We start from the raw sequence: 17,676 nt of genomic DNA on the forward strand, positions 1-17,676 counted from the left end.
TCAGGAATCTTATTGGAATTATTATTGTCTTGAAAACTTCGGTTCAGGTTTTGTGTCTGTGTAATCAAACAGTATTAAGACTTCTAAAATTCAATTGCTCAGTGAACACATATTCCACAGTAATAGATTCCCAGAATAACACATCTATCAAAATGATCTCTCAATCTTTATTAAATATTTTTTCTAAGAATCTTAGGAAGCTGCATTTTTTATCAAAAGTACTTCATCAATATAGCAGATCAACACATGTCTTATGAGACTTCTCACTTTTCAACATTAATGTAATTAAGCTGAGAAGTCATTCCACTGAGGTAAGACTTACCAAAGCTCATTAAAAGGATAGCACTCTTGTAATTTCTGAGCACTTAAATATTTTCTCATCAAACAATAAAACAAAATATTTTTGCTACAATACCCATAACGCTCATTTCACAGAAGTTCTTTATAAAAGAGCTACATTTCACATACTCTTTAAGTGTTTTAAAAGTCATTGCTCAAAGTGCTAGAGAGACCCACAGAAATCCACAAAGATACCCACACAACAGACTGCTGGCAATGGCCGAGAGACAGCCCGAACTGATCTACTCTGGTGATGGGATGGCCAAACACCCTAATTGTCATGCTAGAAACCCCATCCAACTACTGAGGGATCTGGATGCAGAGATCCATGGCTAGGCCCCGGGTGGATCTCTAGGAGTCCAATTAGTGAGAATGAGGAGGGTTTATATGAACGAGAATTGTTGAGACCAAGGTTGGATAAAGCACAGGGACAAATAGCCAAACAAACGGAAACACATGAACTATGAACCAATGGCTGAGGGGTCACCAACTGGATCAGGCCCTCTGAGTGGGTGAGACAGTTGATTGGCTTGATCTGTTTGGGAGGCATCCAGGCAGTGGGACCGGGTCCTGTGCTCATTGCATGAGTTGGCTGTTTGAAACCTGAGGCCTATGCAGGATCGCTTGGCTCAGTCTGGGAGGAGGGGACTGGACCTACCTGGACTGAGTCTACCAGGTTGATCTCAGTCTGTGGGGAAGGCTTTGCCCTGGAGGAGATGGGAATTGGGGGTGGGCTGGGGGGAAGGTGAGGGGGGCTGGAGTGGGGAGAACAAGGGAATTCGTGGCTGATATGTAGAACTGAATTGTATTGCAAAATAAAAATTAAAAAAAAAAGTCATTGCTAATGTTTGAGTATTCTTCATACTGTTTTCTAGAGTGTGTTTGCCAGTTTGCAATCCTACCATCAGTGAAGGAGTGTTTTTCTTCCCCCCAATTCTAACCAGAATGTTTTCTTGATTTTACCTTTGTGATTGTGGTAAAATGAAATCACAAAATTGTTTTAACTTGCATTTCCATTATTGCTAAGGTTGTTGAATGTGGTGATATTTTATTTGTGCTGAAATGTGGTGATATTTTATTTGTGCTTTAATAAATAAAGCTTGCCTGGAGATCAAGGGGGGAAAGGCCAGCCATTTTAAGTAAACAAGAAGTCAGGCAGCACGTGCCCTTAATCCTATCACTTAGCAGGTAGGATCTCTGTGTGTTCAAGGCCACACTAGGGAACAGAGCCACGTGTGGTGACATACATCTTTAATCCCTGTACCAACCATACAGATCTAGGGATCTATACAGACAGACAGAAAGTGACAGAACTGTGTAGGAAGAGGAAGTGATGTAGCCAGGCTAAGATAGCCAATGAGAGGGCAGAACAGCAAGGCAATAAAGCCATGGGTAGACAGGAAGTAACTTGCATTTGGAAGCTGCAGAGTTGGTGAGGTAAGGTTGGCTTTCCTTATTTCACTGATCTAAGGCTTGTACCCCTATATTTGTGCTATGTGTTTTTATTTAATAAGACCATTTAGAAATTCATCTACAGTTGAACACTTTTTGATAATAGTTCTTAGCCATTGTTTTTCTGTTGAGAACACTATGCTCTCATACAGAGTCCATTTTTTTTTTAAATTCAGTCACTTGTTTTCTTGACTCTTTGTCTGTTGAGTTCTGTATATTCTGTACATCAAACTCCTACCACATGTACAGATAGCAAAGATTCTTAGTATGGAGGGCCTTTTTTTTTTAACATAGATGATGGCTTTTTTTTGCTATTCAAAGCTTTTTAATTTTATTATGTTCCATTTATCAATTATTAGGCTTAATTACTGAGAAAATTATTTCCTACTCAGAAAGTCATTACTAAACCTATGTATTGAAAAGCACTATCTATGTTTTCTTCTAACAGTTTAAGCGCTGTATGTTTCATCTTGAAATCTAATTAATTTGCAATTGATTTTTGTTAAGAGTGATGGAGGTCTAGTTTTAGTTACCAGATTTCTCAGTGCCATTTGTTGAATATTATTCCTTTTCTGAGATGTGTTTGTTTGTTTGTTTTGGGCATCTTTCTTAAGCATCAGATGTCTGTGGTCTAATGAATTCATGTTTGGGTTGTCTAAATCATTCCATTGATCAACATTCCTCTTTTTGTTCCATGTGATGCTGGTTCTATTGATATAGCTCAGTGATGTATCTTGAAATGTAGAATGATATTCCTTTCAGCACTGTGCTTTGGTTCTCTTTGTGGCTCTATATGCATTTTATGATTGTTTTCTATTTGTGTGAAGGATGATTTTGTGATTTTTATTGTATAAGTGGCTCCTGGTAGAATGAACATTTTCTCAATATTAATTATACCATGGACCTTAGAGTTAATTTTGCACTTTTACTAAGTCATTATCATTTCTGAGTGAATTCCATATATTTATAGTTATACCCACAACTAAGTTTTGTTTTCAGTACTTATCAAAGAAGTTTAATTTTGTGGTAGACAAAGAGCATTACAAACATCCCCAACTGGTCAAAATACAGAAAACAAATGATAATGAGTTGAGCAGGCCTAACTGTTACATCTACAACACAATCTCTTAAGGCTTGGGGAAGACATGAAAGAGGGAATCCAAAGATTGTAAGAGCCAGAGAACCATGATTTCTATACTATAGGGAAGCTGTGCCCATAGACACTCAACATTTGATTGCCTTAACAGGAACTGAAAAATGAAAATACCAGTTTACATGTTCTAAGCCAACATGTTTGGAGGAACACTCACAAGGCCTTGTCCCTGGATGAAGAATTATAGACTATTAATGACTGCTGAGAGAGAGAGAGAGAGAGAGAGAGAGAGAGAGAGAGAGAGAGAGAGAGAAGCAATATTTTCCAGGAGAGAGCCCCTGATAGTTTTATAATCCCAAGCAATGAGGCCTAAATATGTATGCATATAAGCAACAAGAATCAAATGCAACAGATTAAATGTATATTGAATATAAATTGAATATACACATGTGCACACACCCCCAATATATGTGTGGGGGTATGGGAGTGTGGGGGTGTGTGGGTGTGTGTGCACATGTGTGTGGGTGTGTGTTTGTGTGACAATAATTAAAGAATAAGAGGACATGAATTAGAAATATACATTGGCATCAAAGAAAGAAAAGAGTCTTCCTTTCAGAGTGTTTTAGAGAAAAGACAAGCCCAAACTGCCTTTTCTTCTTTCCTCCTGGTCTCTTCCATTTGTCTTCATGTTGTCTGTGATTTGTCTCTTTTGTGTATGGTGTCTGTCTGTCCCTAATAAATGACTCTGCTTTATATTTATTAAACAGCATAGAAAACATGCTGTCAAAAAAGGATGCAGATTTCTTTTGTACAGACATTTTTAACAGAGTTTTAAAAGAGAAGATGTTACTTTACTGTCCACTAACTGGTTCAAAATAACACTAAAATCACAAATTGGTTTTAACAAACTATATCTGTTGAGTCCAACATTTATGGGAAATATTTTCTTTAAGGCTTCTTTCAACAAACACATACACATATGCATACACACATATCTTTGTGGGTACATTTGGTGCTGCTAGGATATACTGTTAAGGGCTGCCAAATCAGTGGGACTTTTCCTGGAAAAGTTTAATTCTCTTTTTTTCAGCAGCCATTATTTTCCCATAAGTCTATAGGTAGGACATTGTAAGATGTTCCCCATGTATGCAGGCATACAAATTGTTTTTATCATGTATGACTTTTAGGGCTGATGGTATTTTTTAGATATAATAGGTGTAACATACATGTCATGTCTAGAAGGTACAGTTCCACAGCAGGCATTCTGGTTCTCTGGCTCTTAAAATCTCTTCATTGCCTCATTTTTTTCTGGTATACCATAATCTTTAGATGTTAGTTGTAGGTGTATCAATTACGGTTGGTTATCCCTCTTTGAAAGTCTAACACTTCTTAATAGCTCTGCCTAAAATGTAGTGCAAAGGATCCAGGGTGACTGTAGAGTTCTAACTCTTATGATATAAAGTGGGGCATGAATAAAATGCTTATCTAGAGCTGATTATAGGAGTATGCTCTGTGCTGAGATCCTATCATGAAGGATTTGTGATCCTAAATCATAGCATAGAGGACAGATACAACTATCTGCAGATATATGCTGACAACTATCATCAAAATACTCTTTATTCCATAAATCTAAATTTTCTTCATGCCAAGGGCAGTTGGATTGCATGGAAATGGAGATAACCATGCAGAATATTTATAATTACTGTGACCACCTTTATGTTAACACATTTGAATATTATTCACATCACAGTCTAGGTACTACCTCTCCTGAAGGATTTCTAAAGGCCATGTCACACAGGTATGAAACACATGTTTTTGTGTTCTATTGTTTATATCAAGAGAACAAGGGGCATATTATTTCACGGTATTTAATAATTGATAATATGATTTATTATTCTCATTCCTTTGTGTGTGTTTTCTCAACACTAATTTCCTTAAAATTCTAGACTACTACCTCTTGTAGCATGAATCTTAATAGGTTTTATTAAATAAGATCAAATCTGGAGCTGGGTATTGGGGTGAATGCTGGAAGATTAGAGATACAGAACAGGCTACAGCTACCTCACCTTGCCAGTTCCTCAGCTGATCCTGTTTCCTCAGACTGGAAGCCTCTGAGTCCTCATCCAAATGGATCTCAGATGAACTGCTTCTCGAAAGCCTAAAAGCTTAACCAGGCCAAAAGCTTCTAGTTTCTGGTCTTCAGGCCTTATATACCTTCTGCTTCCTGCCATCACTTCCTGGGATTAAAGGTTCTTGTTACCACGCCTGGCTGTTTCCAGTGTGGCTTTGAACTCACAGAGATCCGGATGGATCTCTGCCTCCAGAAGGCTAGTTTAAAGATGTGAGTGCCACCATTTTCTGGCCTCTATGTCTGTCTAGTGGCTGTTCTGTTCTCTGACCCAGATAAATTTATTAAGGTACACAATATGTTGGGGAATACAATATCACCACAACCTCTCCCTAGCATATTCTATTGTAGGAACTGGATAAATTCTTGTCAAAACTGCTGAATTTCAATGACTGAATATGTAGCTTATGCACTGCCACTTTAGCTTCATACAGGTTGGTATCTCCATTATGAAACCTTGTATTATAGGGTACACGTTAATATCTACTATTTTATGTTTTCCAGTAATTTAACAGCATGTTTCTTCCAAAGCCTTATTCCTTTCCAGATATTGCATTTTAATTAAATTTTTAATGTAAAACAAAACAAGTCCGAAATAGTGTTTTACACATACAACTTCTAAGAAATGGGGGCATCAGAGGTGGATTGCCTTGAACTTCAGTATAGCAGGCTGGGCATGACTATGGCTAGCCTGGGTTACATAGTGAAGCCAGTTCTTAAAATCAACCAGCAACAAACACCCAAACAAAGCTCATACATTATTTCTTAATCATGATGCTATGAAGGAAACTAATAAAAATTAAATATTAAGCCATCCCCTCTGCAACACAAATTACTTTAATAACCTTATCAGTGCTTTGTATTATTTCATGGTTTATCAGCTTTATGTAGTATAAAGTTCTCAGTTTCCTTCCTTACCAAAGTGCAAAAAGAAATCAAGACATTTGCAAGTGAGGTCAAGGATTTCATTATAGATGAAAAAAATTATTAGAGCTCAGAAGATAAGCACCATGCTGTGTTTTTGTTTTATTTTCACTAATTTGTTTTCTAAAATGGGTCATACTTTCCCTTCAGCTATTTGTAAAATAACTGCAATTATACTTTCCCTTTGTTCTATAGCTACCAACAAATTAGACACATTAAGATGCAATTTCACTCTTGCATATTCTGAGTGATTTATAAACTCATCTTTCATTTTAACTAGTGTATTTCACTCGCAAAATAATGAAGATCACATGTTAAGACAGCATCTGTATCATTTTTTAATTTGTTTGATGCTCATGTTTACTTTGGTCAATGCCATAGAAAATCTGGATCTAGATATGAGTCATTTATAACTGAATAAAGTATGCTTTATTTCCACTTTGGATGAGAAGGACTACATAAACATTGAAACAATATGGAATAGAAACATTAGTAAAACATGAGTCAAAACAACAAGACGATAAGCTACTCTTGGAAACAGCTTTTGGTCAAAGCCTAACAGCTTTGGCTGTGTTCATTTCACAAATAGACAATTCCTTCTCCTACTCTGCCACAGTTCATGTTTAGTTTTCCTTACTGATTGCCATTTTTGTTTAAAAAATACAGACTATATGCTTATTAGCATAGTCTTAACTAGACAGTTGCCAGTAAAACAGCAAAAAAATGAAAAGAACAACAATTAGAGAAATTGCAAAATCCGAATTAAGGAATTACCTCAAACAAAAACGGCACCCAAAATAAATTTCCTATACTACTCTTAATAACACAGAAGGGTCAAAACTTGCAGGATAAATATTAAGAGATTATAATACAGCCTTTCTGAGGAGTATGGAGATAATTCAAGCAAAGAACAAGTGATTATTTTTTAATTCTTCTATTGAAGAATTGAGTCACATGGTAAATTTTAAGGCTAACTTCAACCTTAATCTATAACTTCCTTAAGCCTGTGAAGTAAGTGTTTAAAAGCTGGTATTAAGTTCTGTGTTTTAACACCTTGAGAGGCTTGGAAATATTCAGGTGGTGGCAGCACTTCTTAGACAGTTAGGCCTTATCTTTTTGTTTCTTTCACTGTGTTTCCTCACATAGTAAGAGAGCATCGCTTGTTCTCTCAATAAATGACATTGTTCCCATTCCTGCTATTACGTCCCACCTGAAACAAACACTGGAAACCCTAACTATAATATTATCTTTCTGGAAGTTATTACTTTCATAATTATAACTTGGAGAGCCATAAAGATTTTCACCATACCATAGACTTCAATTGCAAATGTCGGAGGACAACTCTTGAATATTCTGCATCAATTGTACCAATGCAAGCAACTCTCCACTGGACAGGGTTATCTGACAATAGTCGTTCCACTGCATCAATCAAATGTCCTGGGGGCACTCACTGCTTTCTCCTCAAATTGCTCCAAAACACCCAAACATCTTCCCTTCCCTTTAACACACTTCATCTGTAACTCAGAATCTATTTTTTTCAGTCTACACACTCAGACAGCAAACACTTCAGATATGATAATGCCTTTCCTGGTTATTTTTCCCCCACCAAAAATTTCTTCTTTCCTCCCCAATAGATAAGTCCTGTATATGAAGCCTAAATGCTTTCTCCTGCTTCTATAGTGATAACAGAAACGATATCTGGCCTTGCAGTTCGAGAGCACATCTCATATTCAAAGACAATCTCAAGTAAAAATCAGCCAAACAAACAACAGAAATTGAAATTTGGTACAAGCTCTTTTATTTTATAAAAAATACAGAAAGATTCAGATGTGGTGATGTATGTCTGTAATCCAGCATGCCAGAACTAGAGACACTGGCAATACACATCTCACAGCAATATGGACTACTCACAGCTTTGACCTGGAAGTTCCAACCCCCAAAGAGGCTTTGGTAATGGTCACACCTACAAGGCGGGGCTGAGAGAGAACGCTGAAGACCTGAGATCTGGATGTGCAGGCTCTCTTGGTTCCTGGACCCTGGACACTGGAGGTAGACCAAGCAGAGTTCTCCAGAGAACACCGCCTGACTGCGCCACACCTTTCCCAGACTCTGTAGCCTATCCCTTCACTTGTAAGTTGCCCCACAAAATAAACCTCCCTTTTAACTATGTGGAGTGGCCTTAATAGTTTCACCAATAGACTACTTAGTAGGTAATTAAGATATTAATAAGCTAAGTAAATTTAAAATTAATGAAGTTTTATTAGGTTTGCCTAGATTCTTGGGCCCTTCACTTCAAAAACAGCACTAAATCTAAGGTGAAAATATTATAACAATGTTTTTAAATTTCACTTTTTAGTTTTTATATGATTATAGCTGAAAATATCTAAAAAAACCAAATATCAATGCAATGATATTATTGCAGCTAATGTCCTAAATATTCTTACATAATTAAAGAAACTAGCACTTTTAACTATATTAAACACTATTTGGAGATAAAGTGTATAAAAATTGCTAATTTTGACAATTACTAAAAGGGGTAATGTCAGAGTGAAATGAATCAGAGTATTATATCTCCTTGAAGATGATTATATATATTTATTCAAAATACAATGGGAAATTTTAAGGTGTTAAATGTCGTATCCATGACAACCACAGAGAAAGTAGTTAAGAAATATACACAAAAGGAAATTACAAAGGGAGGAAATATTTGTGTACAACAGAAGTCGATATTTGTAGGAATAGGGCTGCTTTCCCTTTCTAATCAAACCCGCCATGTGGAAATGGCAATGGTGGTCTTTCAAATAGAACCATTCTCCAGAACCAAGAGGAAAAAAATCTGTAATGCTCACAACCTTAAAGATGTGCTGTTTGCAGGACTCTGATTTTCCCCATTGATTCTCTAGTCTGTTCCATTAAAAAACATGATAACTGCACCTTCGAATAGTGGCTCAGTAGTGAAGAGAACTTGCTGCTCTTCCCAAGCTTCCTGGTTCCCAGATCCCCTTATCAATTTTCTCACATCTAGTTGAAACTCCAGCTCAAGGGATCTGGCACCCTATGACCTCTGTGAACTCCAGATCATATGTGTTATACAGAAACGCACATGGCACAGCATCCGTACAAATAAGTAAATCTTTAAAAAAATGATAAATCATAGAGGTTGACAAGAAGCTATTATTTTCATTGTCCCCATCAAATTAAATTTAGAAATATTTCATTGATGCAGCTTTGAAGCCGTTTATTATCTTTTTACAACCCATTGCTATAGTTTCAGTTACAATGAATGCATTTATTAAAGATATATTTTATGCATATTTATTGAAAATTGTTATATAAGGGCATTTTCATGCAATTACAGATTGTATGAGGAACACAGTCCTCATATCCTCCTACACCTTCTTTTTTCACCCTACAATTTCCTTTTATGTTATTCCCTTAGGCAAAGCCATTTTGGCATTCATGTTGCATGTATATATATGGTTTTATGAATCATATAACACCTATCAATAACAAATGAAAGAAAATATATTTGATTTTCTGAGACAGGCTTAATTTAGTTAATATGAACATCTCCACTTAAATTCATAGAAATACATCATTTTTATTATTCATACTTATAGATAAGTAAATTTGAAAATAGTTTATAATAAATGCTAACATATTTTTTCAGTGTTGTTTCAGCTTGAGGCTCACTTGCTACTCTTTGTATGTTATATGATATATTCCTGAAAGCATGACCATCAGGACACCTTATGGAATATCATTATGCTATATATTACCTGTGGTCGACTGTTAATTAAGCTAAACAATCATAAATGTCATAACTATGAAGATCTCAATATTCAAATGGTGCCCAGATTGTGGAACACAATTCTGAGAAAAATTTTAATTTTGATTTTGATTTCATTATTATTGTGGAGGAGGCCAATGAGACTCAGAGATTACAGGACACTTTGGCTGACTCGGCGACTTCTTTCAAGGTTTTGATACTTACTAGAGATTGAATTCAGGTGGGTGAGCTTGACGTGCAGCATTTTTTACCCACTGATTCATTTTTTGTCCCCTGGAACTTTTAGTGGCAACACTTTACATTGAGGTAGGTTTCTTTGTCCAGTAGTCTGTGGTTGTAGAAATACTTCCTAAAACTTAATTTCAAAGATCTACATCTCAGTCTTTTCTTTTTTTTAGCTTTTTTTATTTTATAATTTAATTTTACATATCAGCCACAGATTCCCCTGTCCTCCCTCCTCCTGCCCTCCCTCCCCCCAGTCCACCACCCATTCCCATCTCTTCCAGGGCAAGGACTCCCCTGGGGATTCAGCTCAATCTGGTAGATTCAGTCCAGGCAGGTCCAGTTCCCTCCTCCCAGGCTGAGCAAAGTGTCCCTGCATAGGCCCCAGGTTCCAAATAGCCAGCTCATGCACTAAGGACAGGCCCCACTCCCACTGCCTGGGGGCCTCCCAAACAGTTCAAGCTAACCAACTGTCTCACTTATCCAGAGGACCTGATCCAGTTGGGGGCTCCTCAGCTATTGGTTTACAGTTCATGTGTTTCCACTAGTTTGGATATTTTTCCCTGTGCTTTTTCCAATCTTGGTCTCAACAATTCTCTCTCATACAATACCTCCTCTTTCTCGTGGATTGGACTCCTGGTGCCTGGCCATGGAGATCTCTACCTTCACTTCCATCAGTCCTTGGATGAGAGTTCTAGCATGACAGTTAGGGTGCTTGGCCATCCTATCACAAGAGTAGATCAGTTCGGGCTTTCTCTCGACCATTGCCAGTAGCCTATTGTGGAGGTATCTTTGTGGATTTCTGGGGACCTCTCTAGCACTTTGCTTCTTCCTATTCCCATGGTAGGTAGAGTTTTCCTGCCTGGCCCACAGTCAGGACAAATCTCTCTCACCTGCCAGTCCCACAGCCTTTCAAACCCAACCAAGTAAACACAGAGGCTTATTTTGCTTACAAACTGTATGGCCGTGGCAGGCTTCTTGCTAACTGTTCTTACAGCTTAAATTAACCCATTTCTATTAATCTATACCTTGCCACGTGGCTTGTGGCTTACCGGTATCTTCACATGCTGTTTCTCATCGTGGCGGCTGGCAGCGTCTCTCTGACTCAGCCTTCCACTTCCCAGCTTTATTCTCCTCCTTGTCCCGCCTACACTTCCTGCCTAGCCAATGGCCAATCAGTGTTTTATTTATTAACTAATTAGCAACACATTTGCCATACAGAACATTCCACAGCACTTCCCCCCCTTTTTTTTTTCAAAAGGAAGGTTTTAACCTTAACAAAGTAAAATTACATACAATTTGGGAATTTGGGCGTAGCTTCTCTTACTACTTCCTGCTGGAGGGGGGCGCTGTATCTTATGGGGATACAAAGAAAATTTTAGGATTATGGAATAGTCCATGAGGCTGTATCATCTGAGCCAGTTGCCTTCAAACCATTCTGGATGTTGGATCATCTGGGCCATGGTGTCATCGGAGACCTTTCAGGGGGTCTTGGCTGGTCAAACCTGATGTGTCTTAATCTGGAACAAATCCATAGCCTCTGGCTTTCTGTGGAAACAAAAGCAGAGTCTCTTTTCCAAAGCAACATATCCTTATATCCAAATTTTGAAGTCATGGTATCTTTAAAATATACATTTTGGCATAACTCAACAGCTTTTACAATCAAATGTTTTTCTGCAGTTAAAAGTCCCAAAGACAACACAATGCAGATTCTCTGTGTAATATCCATTTTTACGTGGCTTATTTTTTATACTACCTTTACTGTCTCTTTAAAGACTTTATTTTTTAAAACTATGTATTTATTTCTATAACTCTATATATCATCTTTTTTGTCTCTTTCAAGCCTACGTATCTTTTACACACATTGTAAACTATTACATCTGAATCTGTCTTATTGTGAATCTATTGCCTTAAACTGCAGCAGCTGTGGCTGCTGGCTCCGCCCACCTCAGCTTCCCAACATGGCATTTTCCACCAGCTCTGGGAGCTATCGTGGGTCTCTATGCTTTCATCCAAGCAGCGTGTAGCCCAGAAACCTCTTTTTTTTTTTTTTTGTTTTGTACCAGCAAAGGCTAAATCCACAATGCAGCTTAATGTGCCACTTGCAGAGGCCTCATTCCCGCCATACTGCAGGTCGAGCACGCACTCTAGGAACCCACCAGTAGCTCAAACAGGCAGCTGCCGCTCATTTGAGAGAGACAATTAGGAAGCTGTTTTTAGCTCCGTTTTAGAATCTTTTTTTCTCAGTTTTTAGGTGGAAACTCTTGCCACCACGTTGGACGCCATTTGTAGGTTAAGTTTTCCTGCCTAGCCCACAGTCAGGACAAATCTCTCTCACCTGCCAGTCCCACAGCCTTTCAAACCCAACCAAGTAAACACAGAGGCTTATTTTGCTTACAAACTGTATGGCCGTGGCAGGCTTCTTGCTAACTGTTCTTACAGCTTAAATTAACCCATTTCTATTAATCTATACCTTGCCACGTGGCTTGTGGCTTACCGGTATCTTCACATGCTGTTTCTCATCGTGGCGGCTGGCAGCGTCTCTCTGACTCAGCCTTCCACTTCCCAGCTTTATTCTCCTCCTTGTCCCGCCTACACTTCCTGCCTAGCCAATGGCCAATCAGTGTTTTATTTATTAACTAATTAGCAACACATTTGCCATACAGAACATTCCACAGCAGTCTTCATTTATCATGGTTTCTTTTTCCTTGTTCTCCCTCTCTGTTCTTGATCCAGTTGGGATCTCCCGCTCCCCTAAGCTCTCTTTCCCCCGACCCTTGCCCTTCATTAACCCCCATCACGTCCAGGTTGTTCATGTAGGTCTCATTCATTTCTCTGTCATTGGGCGACCCCTGTGTCTTTCTTAGTGTTGCAGGAATCTTAAAATTTCTTATTAATAAAATCAAACCCGAGGCCAGTTATTGGGGTCAATGCTGGTAGATCTGAGAGACAAAACAAGCCACAGCTAACCGCACCTGGCCAACTTCTCAGCTGGTCTTGTTTCCTCAGACTGGAAGCTTCTGTGTCCTTACCCCAATGACTCTCAGCTGAACTGCTGCTCGAAATCCGGAAAGCTTAACCAGCCAAATGCTTCTAGTTTCTGGCCCTCACGCCTTATATACCTTTCTGCTTTCTACCACCACTCCCTGGGATTAAAGGCTTGCTTTCTGGGATTAAAGGTGTGATGAGACACCATGTCTGTCTGTATCCTGAAATCTTTGAACACATGGATTTCTGCCTCTGAAATTCTAGGATTAAAGGTATGTGCTACCACTGCCTATCCTTTATGTTTAATATTGTGGCTGCTCTGTCTCTGACCCCAGATAAGTTTATTAGCATGCACAATATTTGGGGGAATACAATACCACATTCTTAGGGTCCTGTTTTCTAGTAGCCTCCCTGGAGTTGTGAGTAGCAGTCTAGTCATCTTTGTTTTACATCTAGTATCCACCTATGAGTGAGTATATACCATGTTTGTCTTTCTGAGTCTGGGTTACCTCACTCAGGATGATTTTTTTTATATCCATCCATTTGCCTGTAAACCTCATGATGTCATTGTTTTTCTCTGCTGAGTAGTACTCCATTGTGTATATGTACCACATTTTATTTATCCATTCTTCAGTTGAAGGGCATCTAGGTTGTTTCCAGGTTCTGGCTATTACAAACAATGCTGCTATGAACATAGCTGAACATGTGCCCTTGTGGTATCCAGAATATATAAAGAACTCAAGAAATTAGACATCAAAATGCCCAACAGTCCAATTGAGAAATGGGCTATAGAGCTAAAAGAGAATTCTCAACAGAGGAAACTCAAATGGCTTAAAGACATTTAAGGAATTGCTCTACATCTCTAATCATCAGGGGAATGCAAATCAAAACGACTCTGAGATACCACCTTACACCAGTCAGAATGGCTTGGATCAAAAACACTGAAGACAGCTTATGCTGGAGAGGATGTGGAGCTAGGGGAACTCTCCTCCACTGCTGGTGGGAATGCAAGCTTGTACAGCCACTTTAGAAAACAATATGGCGTTTTCTTAGAAAATTGGGAATCCATCTCCCCCAAGACCCAGCTGTACCACTCTTGGCCATATATCCATTTCATTCTTTTCACAAAAAATGTAACTGCAGTGTCCTTCGGTATCTTTTCTTATTTGTTTGCATGCTTGCCTTTGTTTTTGAGGCAGAATCACTCTATTATATAGCTCTGGGTATCTTGGTATTCATATAGACCAGACTGGACCTGAATTCACAGAGATCCATCTGCTTCTGTCCCCCAATTGCTGGTGTTAAAGTTGTGTACCACCATGCCTTGTCCCACTGTTCAATGTTATGAAAGAAATATCTTTTGTTCTATATATTTACAAATATAAGTTGGGCCCATATATCAGGTGACAAAGGAGACTAGGATCTTAATTCAAGATTTAATTACCCTAGAATTTCATTCCTCTTTTGCACAAGTATAGTGAATTTTATTTCTTTGTTTTAACTAATGTTGAAATGACTGAAGCAGTCTTGCCTTATGACTAATGTAGGAAAATGTAAAACCTAAGTAATTGTGTTCATTGAGGATATATGTAAATTTAAAAACAAAAATAAAAACTATCAAAAGCTCAAAAATACTCCTAAAATTAGAAATGAAAGAATGATGGTAAACATTATCAATGTGTGATAAAGGAATATATTCAAAATAAGATATGTGCTATATATCTATAATATAAAAGGATTGTCAGATGTACTCCAATATAGGCAGTCTTTTCAGCTTTTACCTGCGTAAAATGACTGCAGGCTTGATGTGACAAAGAATTGAAAATAAAATGAAGTAGAATGAAACCATCTCAAATCATAAGATCTTTTGAGATTTATAGTTCTACATATCAGGTCCTTGTCATCTGAAACCCTGTCTTTACCACCCATCTCTTTAAAAGTCTGTCATTCCTATGTTCCCCATACCAGTTTCTGCATGTATACAATAAAGCGTTTTCTTCTCTTAGATTTTTATCAATGACCTGATTATCCATTCCAAACTACAAAGATTGAAATCTTCCAAAAATATTTCTTTTCTTGCTTCTTATATTGTAATGTATATCATATATGTCACCTTGATTATCAATGTTCACTAAGTCCTAATGATTAGTAGGGAATAATTTTTTAAATAGAGCTGCATTTTATGTAGTGCAAATGCATCTAAGATTAGTGGGTTGGGTTTTATACTTACATGTGGCCTCCCATTCCCTTCTGTAAGATTTACATGTGGGGAATTACATTAATCAAGTTAGCAGATGTACTGGATTGTTGTTTGCGATTGGTTTGACTGCGTGCTTACCTTTACCTTACCCCAGCCTTCACTTTAGAGATTTGACTGTGTCTGAGGTGGAAGCCAGTCAACCAGCATAAGCTTTCTTACTGTGGTCTTGATATGTCTCTTTTGTTCTGTGTCTTATAGAGGGCATTGCTGTAAGTTCTTGTTTTCTTTCCTATCTTCTAGCCATGGTCATTTAAAGAATTATCAACTCTGCTGTGGTGCTGGCTGGGGATCAAGGATAGAGTTGGATAGTTATTATGAAAAGTTATTCTGTTATTCTGAAAAGACTCAGTATCACATCATTGCTTTTTACAGTTAGACAATGTAGTTTCTCTTTTGCTGACTCCTCCGATGCTCGCACAATTGGTATGAGAATTTAATCATTTACTCAATCTCTGAATTTTGATTTGGGGGTCTAGTCTATTTTTCTTCCCCTTGTACTCTCCTCTACCTCTCATTCTCTCTCTGCTTTTTTATGTGTGTGGTATATATGCTTTACTCACTGAGCCATTTTCCCATGCACCATTTTCCAGGTACATGACTGCTACCCTAGTTCTAGTAAACATTCACCAATATGTCAGAACCAGGCCTGTTGCCATCTGTTCCACAGATGAAGTTTCCTGGCTTCTTGTGGAAAGAGAGCAAAATTCTTACTGTTGAGCATCTGAGCAGACATTGTATAATACACTGTCCACTCTGTTGTTGTTTCTTTATTATGGTGCAGAATTAGAGGTGTGTAGCCATTATTTCTCTTCTTTTTCCTATCCACATGGATTCAATTGTGTCAACTAACCTAGAAAGACGAATGCATGATTCCCCATTCTCTGGATCTTCAGGGATTGCATATCTTAGAAGCCCAACTGTACCTTTTTCTAACTTGTCATCTCTTCAGCTGATTTCTAGTAGGAAAAGCAGAGTTTGTCAAACAAACATATTGTGGAATTGTTCTTGCTCATAATGACTCTTTCAATGCTCAGCAAAATCATAGAAACTAAGAAATCACACAAGTATGCATCATTGAATTTATACTCTTTTTTAAAAATTTCATTTTTAATGAAAATATATTTTCTTCATATATATATATATTCTAACGCAATCCCTTCTGCCCTGACTCCTGCCAGATCCTCCGTACCAACCCTAATACATATCTTTTCTTGCCCTATCTTGTTAGGAAGCAAAAAAGCATATAAAATGACAAGAAAACTATAAAATAAGATTAAAAACAAACAAACATGAATGGGACAAAAACAAACAAATGAACAGGAAAACAGACAAAGAAAAAGCACACACACACATACACACAAAAAAACATATAGAGAGGCAGAGACACACACATTGGCAAATACAGAAATCTCATATAAACACAAAGCTGGAAACCATAATATATAAGGAAAACACCTGTAGGGTAAGAAAAGAAAGATGGAAAGAAAGAAAATTCCCCAAAACATTATGACTAAACAAAACAGAACAAAAACAAACTCCAAAAATGCCATTGAGTTCATGCTGTGTTGGTCATCTACTGCTGGGAATGGGCCTTAGACTTAAGAGTGTTTTGTATACCAGTGAAAGACTTCACTGGAGAAAACTGCATTTTCATTTGTGAGTGGTTACCAATCGGAGATATCTCCTGGGTTAGGAGGGTTTGTACAAAAGCTTTTTTCCTGTCCCTCTAAGAACAGGATACTCAGCCGGGCTGTGGTGGTGCATGCCTTTAATCCCAGCACTCGGGAGGCAGAGGCATAAAGAACAGGATACCCACAATGTTTAACACAGAGTATTTTCTTTCTCAAGCCTCACTTCAAAGATTAAAACAGAAGCCATCTACTGTTCCTTTTTGCAAGCTGCAGATGATATACGAAATTAATGGATAAGATTTGATTCCACTTAGAGACTGTTTCTAAAACTTGGGTGCTTGGATCTTCATGAATCCTGTCTTAATAGCATCTTTTGTTGCCTATCTTTGTAATAAAACTACTTTGTTCCTTTTGTTAAGAATTCCTCTGTCTGACTGAAAATGTGCATGAACCAACATTCACAACTCACAGTGCCAAATTCAGGAATGGCAGCCAGTGTACAACCAACATGCTTTGTGTGCCCAGAAAGGTGCCCTTGAATGTCATAAAACATTCATTCCTATGCATCAAAAAGCAGAAGAAGCCACTGAATTCCTATTGCCATGTGAAATTTGAGTTCAAAGTTTCAAGATGCAAAACAGACAACCAATGATCCCTGCAACAGTGGTACCAATAAAATCTGCCACTGATTGAGTTGCTAGGGAATCAATTTCTCTCCCCTTCACTTGTTTCGACTCTATTAGCTTATGTAGAAAGTGGCTAATGTTGTTGTGCATATTGGTGTAATTGCTTTTCTTGAATTAAAAGCTCCTTAAACAATTCTCTTAATCTTACTTCTAAAATGTCTCT

The sequence above is a fragment of the Peromyscus californicus genome, unplaced genomic scaffold (assembly GCF_007827085.1).
Source record: "Peromyscus californicus insignis strain IS unplaced genomic scaffold, ASM782708v3 Scaffold_13__1_contigs__length_99412109, whole genome shotgun sequence".
Classification (NCBI taxonomy): domain Eukaryota; kingdom Metazoa; phylum Chordata; class Mammalia; order Rodentia; family Cricetidae; genus Peromyscus; species Peromyscus californicus.